The sequence below is a fragment of the Anastrepha ludens genome, chromosome 5 (assembly GCF_028408465.1).
Source record: "Anastrepha ludens isolate Willacy chromosome 5, idAnaLude1.1, whole genome shotgun sequence".
Lineage (NCBI taxonomy): Eukaryota > Metazoa > Arthropoda > Insecta > Diptera > Tephritidae > Anastrepha > Anastrepha ludens.
Genome location: NC_071501.1, coordinates 67,644,607 through 67,651,235, shown reverse-complemented (window position 1 = coordinate 67,651,235; position 6,629 = coordinate 67,644,607). Strand labels below are relative to the sequence as shown.

The window sequence follows — 6,629 nt, the reverse complement described above, 5'->3', positions numbered from 1 at the left end:
CTCAAATGGATTTAGTGGCGTACAAAATTAGAAATATCAGAGTCTAAGTAGTGGGCTATGTTATATGTCAACATTTAATCTAGAATAGAGGAAATCACTTTGAGCCCAGCATCCATGGCTATTTTCTTCTTGAACTAAGCCGAGGGCGACATTCAGGGTAGCTTTTTGAATTTTCCCTAAAATTTTATTTAAAATCCCTAGAAAGAAAATATCGAGCGCTGTGCGGCAAAGATACGTAAGCGCCATAATTTTCGATTTTTGTTTTTTATGAAAATCGATAATTTATTATCACACACATCATCTCTCAATCTCCCTTCTCATAGTTGTCGAATGAGCCGTTATGAATTTAGAACAAAAACAATTCTGACGTAAGTAGAAATGTTTGGTTTGTTTACAATTTTTGTGAGCGCGAGTGGCTTTTAAGTGACTAAATTACAATACATTCGTTTTTCATTAAGGTTTTTTTTTTAATATGACGTTGTAGCAGCCAGGGGTAATTGTGTTTTTATATTTGCACCAAGTTTAAAGAATTATATATAATTTTATACGGTATACTAAAACTTTTTTAACGTTCAAATAAAAGGGCACTCGTTCCACACAGACATAGCGGTACTCACTATTTTTCTTTAGAAATATGAAACTGATTCACAAAAACTGCTTGCTTCGGAATGTACGGAATTCGTACATATCGGTAGGCATAGCTAAAGAAAATAAAAAATAGATATGTGTTGGAAAAATAGGTTACAAAAAGCTAAAGTCATTACATAAAAGGCTACAGAAAGAATCGCGTTACGAGTGTTCCTCAGTTTCCTTCTGAAAGTGAAAGCAGTGAAAATAAACATTTTTGGAGCATTTTCAACAATATAAGCCAGTCTGCTTTCGTGCATGATGAGCAGGAGTGTAAAAAGCCGTAGTTAATTCCAATAATAGTAGTCTCAAAGTCTTTCACCAATTTCTGACGAAAAATCTTCATCATAAAAAACTATAAAATCCGTGAAAAATAAAAAAAGTTGTTTGAAAACTTGTAGTGCTAAATTAAAGATATTCACGCCTTATATCAAATCTAGTGACATCGACGTAGAACTTGTGAACTCTTTTGTTGAACAGTTACCAACAGTTCCTACGCATTCTTCGTTCGAATTCCGCAACATAAAATGAATATATCAGTGCTATACTAAACATTTGGAAAGGATCAATAAAGAGTCGGCTCAAATATTCATGTATATATTTCGAAAAAAATTTTATTTTACTTATATTTATTGTTTTCAAATTGGATTTCATACTCGTATACTTAAGAAAGTCAAACTGGAAGCTATGAAAAATTGTATAATTTGAATAGTGATGTATACCATAATTTAGCGCAAACAGAACAATACCAAAGCAATATTAGAAACAAAAATAAACCTTAAGGAATTTTTTTGGAGGCACAAAAACACATGCAATGTAAGCTTTGACCTTCAAAAAATCTATGTTTTTCTAAAAACTAATGATTTTTTGCTTCAAACTCTAATTTTTATTCAAATAAATACAAATAATTGAATATAATACCTATAAGAAAAACAAACAAAAAATTTTGAAATATTAACAAGTCTGTTTTAGGTCCATTATTGATGGAATGGACATAAGTGATATGAGATTTCAACGAAACGGCGCGATATGCCACATAGCCAATAGAATAACCAATTTTTTGCAAGGAAATTTTCTGCTATTCTACGACAGCTTGACTCTTTTGGACTATTTTCCGTAGGGCCACCTCAAAGATAGGCTTCATATGAGAAACAACTGAAGCTTTGAAAAATAACATTCGGCGCAAAACGTTCGAAATAGTGCCCCAGTTAGGACTATAGGTATACACTAGGGCGGGTCGATTTAAAAATCGTTCATTGCTCTGTGAAAATCGTATTCTAGGGATCAAAATAAGAAACTTTGCCGAAGGAACCATACCTCTAAAACGAATTCTGATGTCCCCCATATATTATACACGCATCAGCAAAGATTTCACCAAAAAATTGGCATTTGGAAAATATTTACATATTACAAAATCCCTTACTAAGGATATCAATGAAAGTTTCAGCAAAAATAAAAACTTCTTAAATGTTTGGAGTAAACTTTTTTTTATTTTTCGACATTAACTCCTTTTTGGCTTATACGAATCGTCCAACGCTGTTCTAGTTTGCTGAGCTCTTTTGTATAATAAGATTTACCCAAGTATGAAAGAAATCGATTCGTTTCTGCAATCACATCCTCGTTATTAATGAATAAAATCTTTTTCGCATCAACCATTTCTTGAAATTGGGGAACAAATTGTAGTCCGATATATCTGAGAGATCCAAATCTGAATAAAAGGGCGTGCTGTGAAACGAATTGGAAGCCTATTTCTATTAATTTTGCGACACCCACAGCTAGTACGTTGTCGCGATGAAATAGGAAAATCACTCGACTTCCTCGAATCAAGCAAATACCAAACACAAAGCAATCTAACTAAAACTTGGTGTGTGTGTTCTTCCAGGTTCCAGGGAGGAACAAAGGGCCCCAACAAATTCCTTCCATTCAGATCTATTCTGCGCGACGCACAGATCCGAGCATCGTCTCCTAGTGTTCGATGGCCTTCTTTGACTACGACTGCCTTGGAGATTTCACTCAATAGCGGCCCTTGTTAATTCATCATATTGTCTATGAAGGACGTGGCCAATTCTTCTGTAAGTATCAAGAAGTATTGGGGTTTGCTTAGTTATTCTCCACAGATCAGCATTCGAGAAGGATCGATAAGTGAAAACTTGCAGTGCATGCCACGTTTCACAAACATAGAGTAAAGATGATTTGATATTAGAATCAAAGATCCTCAGCTTTGCGCGTTGCGAAAAGTGTGATACATTTCAGACTGTACTCAGGGTGCCAAATGTTGCTGAAACTTTCTTAATGCGATGTTTGATGTCTTCGCTTGATCCACCTAACACTGGGGTGATACCGGCCAGATAGCAAAATGATTGCATGTTTTCTGTACCGATTGGAGTTGCATTGCCATGTCAGAAAAAGTACGAGATCTCCTTAAAAATATTTGTATTGTATATGTATAAATACATACAAATGTTTGAATTCCATTTGAAACTGAATTTCAGACTTGAAAGTTATATATATATATATAATTGGCGCTAACACCCTTTTTGGTGTTTGGCCGAGCTCCTCCTCCTATTTGTGGTGTGCGTCTTGATGTTGTTCCACAAATGGAGGGATCTACAGTTTCAAGCCGACTCTGAACGGCAGATATTTTTATGAGGAGCTTTTTCATGACAGAAATACACTTGGAGGCTTGCCATTGCCTGCCAAGGGGCGACCGCTATTAGAAAAAACATTTTCTTAATCTTAGTGTTTCACCGAGATTCGAACCTACGTTCTCTCTGTGAATTCCGAATAGTAATCACGCACCAACCCATTCGGCGGCGGCGGAACTTGAAAGTTCTTGTAGATTAATTGAAATAAAGATTGACGCTAGTTTTTGGTTAATTTGCCCTCTACCACAGACTTAAGTCTAATTTTGTTTTTTCCAATTCATTATGCAAAATATTTGAACTATATCGAAAAAAATGTATTCCAAATGTTTATATGTATGTATGTAAATATTTTATATCTAATTCTTCTCTTCTGTCTATTTTATCTTTGCAGGTGAGTGCCAGCAGCAAAAAGGGCAGATCTTAAGCTTCCTTAATTGCATGAAAATATTTCGAAAATTCTCAGTCATCGTTAATGAAATCCATTTTGCTTTATATATATACGTATGTACAAATAAACAATGTCTATTAGCGACCTTAACTTTGTACACCTGACTCGCTCATAAAACTCTCTTTATATATTTACACAATTTCCCTCCAAACATTGCTTTATTGCTTTGGGAAAATTTCCATTTACAGCAACATTTATGGCCTAATTTTTCATCGCCAAAATTTCTGAAATATCCATAAAGTTGTATAGGTGCTAAGCCGAAAAAGTGTTATTATTTATTTTCTTTTTTTAGTAAAAATTCAACAAAATTTTCGATTTTGCTTTTTGATATTAACTAAATTTTATTGAATATAAACTTTGTATACTTGCAGTACTTAACGGTTGCAGTTGGGAACAGTTTTCGGGTATGAAAGTCAGGCAATCAATACAATCACGAATATCGAATGATCGCTCATAAAATAACTGTTGCGTAATTTTAATATATTTCCTGAGCAAAGGAAATTTCATGGAGTGGCATTTAACATACATTTATCTGAAATAGAAATTTCTCTTGCTCCTAAAAGACCGCGGCCATGCGTCATTTGTATTTTATTCCAGTACTTGGAAAAATTTCAACAATACAACAAATTCATACAAATTCAAAATTTTTTCTAGTGTTGTGGCATCTCCAAGTTTTTATTTTGCGACTGATATAATCGCCCCAAAGCAAAAAAAGAGATAGTTGGAATATTTGGGTTAGCAGAATAAAGGCATGCCGTGATCTAAAAGGTATTTGATACCCCACTAATCTGTACGTAACCATCCTTGCACAAAGTGCCTTGAGTATCCCTAATAAGTACCATACACTTCGCGGGCGAGCTGTTGGCAAAACTAAAGTCAGTATTCTAATCTATAGCCGTGACAATTTTCTTTGCTGCTGAAATCAAAAACACCCCTTGTCAGAAAGCGGAGTAGCAAATCATATGTCCGATTGGAACTGCTTCAAGTCCCAAATTCAGAAGTAAATAATAGCTGTTGCCTTTTTTACCTTCAAATACTGAGTCAATGAAAACTTCAAGCGAATTACTTGAAGCCAAATCTGCAGTTTTGTTGTTAACTTAGGCGCTGAGTTGCAAATACGCTTCGTCAGAACAGATGATTTTTACTTCTTTTCTGGTTAGTTTACACAACATTGACCTTGGAAATAAGTTGGATATCTTTCCGAATGTTGTTCATATATATGTAAATAACTTCATGCCATTTATTTTTTGAAGATGCTATCCGGCATATGTTCGCCTCGGCTATGAGTCTCAGTCAATCAGTCCAATTTTTGACTACTTTTTGCAATAAATCTGAATAATATAACAAAACGAGGCTCATATGTAAAAATACGCTGCAAACGATGGTCATTTGGCTTCAATTCTTGGACGAGCTGTGTTTTATAGGCACGCATACTAAGATCATAACGTCACATTTTCCACGTAGTCGAAGACCGCCTTTCATGCAGTCGTGGATGAAAGGAGCGAGTCCATACTTGCGCTGAGCTAACTAGGCCGAAAATAATGCAAAAAACTCACTGCTCGTAAAATGCAACACTCTCTTTGGTAACAAATTTGCAATATTTTCCAAAGTTGCTTTATACAAAGTTACCTCATGTACTAAAATTCATCCGCATATTTGGCACGTGGTCCAAATGCTTTGTGAAAATCTTAAGGAGTAGGCACTCAGAAACACATTTTGTACGTCAAGTCAAGGTGTCTTTGCCACAGCTGAAGGTGGTATGACAAAAGTCAGTGTGTGTCCTTTGAAAAAGAGAAAACAAAAGTTACTTATACGTAAGTATCCAATAACAGCCGCTTCGACAACAAGCAAACAAAGAGCCCTGTAGTGATCCATTATTTTATGGACACATCACAAAGCACAAACAATATCGAAGTCACATCGCCAACATCCCTAAAGAGGAGTGAAGAAGGTTAAATTAATGGAGGATGATTGAAAGGCGGTGGCTCGCAACACATTGTCTGTATGTATGTATGTACACCCGCACAATTATTTCATTAGTATCATTGTAATGTGAAGTCAATGAGAGTTGTGTGTCGAGTGTATGAGGGTGATGCTTGTATGATGTGAATTCTGTGCCCGGCTGAGACAAGGTGTTTCAAATATAACTTTGCCGAAAAAGGGATTAGAGCTGTCCCTTTGCCATAAAAGTGAAATCTGATACGGCTGCTTCTCGTTTGTAATGCTTTGAGGAAAAATATAAGTTTGTCTGCATATACATATCTATTTGTTCGATATTATTTCTTGTGTATGAGTAGGTTTGTGCCCCATTGTTTGGCAGTGACAACTGATAATCGAACTAGAGATCGATCCCGATCATATATATGTATTTGTATTGTTGTTAAACTCGCGGCGTCATACCCGCATTTTCGGTACTGCGAGAAACGCTTGTCTGATGATCGATATTCCCTTTCACAACTTTCTATTCGTTGTAGAGGGTGATGCATATAGTGGTTTTCTCAATCGTGCAACGAAATGAGTTGCGCGCCAAGTTCCGTAGTCGTGTTATCAGCCGTCTCGACGACGTCAGTTGGCGACCACGGAGCTGCGATTTGCTGCCGTTAGCCTTTATTTTTTGAAGTGCGTGAAAGATCAATATTATTCAATTAGTCCACTAACGCTTAAAGCAAATATCGAGCAAGCCATTCGGGAGAAAGAGTCAGGAAATGTCACCAAGGTCTTGGAAAACTGAATTAATTGGATGCGCTAATACGAAACCAGATATGTTTACTCTTTCGAACAACCTAATAATATTCCGAAATCGAGTCGGCGACCTTGGCAGCCAATGCTTTGGAATTTTGTAAATTTTTTTTTAATATATAAGATAATAAATATATAATTTTAAATAGATAGGTGCTTATTTGGGAATA

The 6,629-nt window shown here is 35.7% G+C and overlaps 1 protein-coding gene across 3 annotated transcripts in view; it reads left to right on the top strand.

The window, feature by feature from the left end:
- The first annotated feature begins 431 nt into the window (after positions 1–431).
- LOC128864493 (protein decapentaplegic) overlaps positions 432–6,629 on the top strand; it is a 100,859-nt gene continuing 94,661 nt past the window's right edge. For 2 of the 3 annotated variants that reach the window (XM_054104184.1, XM_054104180.1), the window contains exon 1: positions 1,263–1,443. The gene's annotated coding sequence lies outside the window, so the exon portion shown is untranslated. Of the gene's footprint in view, positions 494–1,262; positions 1,444–6,629 lie in introns of those variants that run through there. The other variant, XM_054104183.1, reaches the window with a different exon arrangement.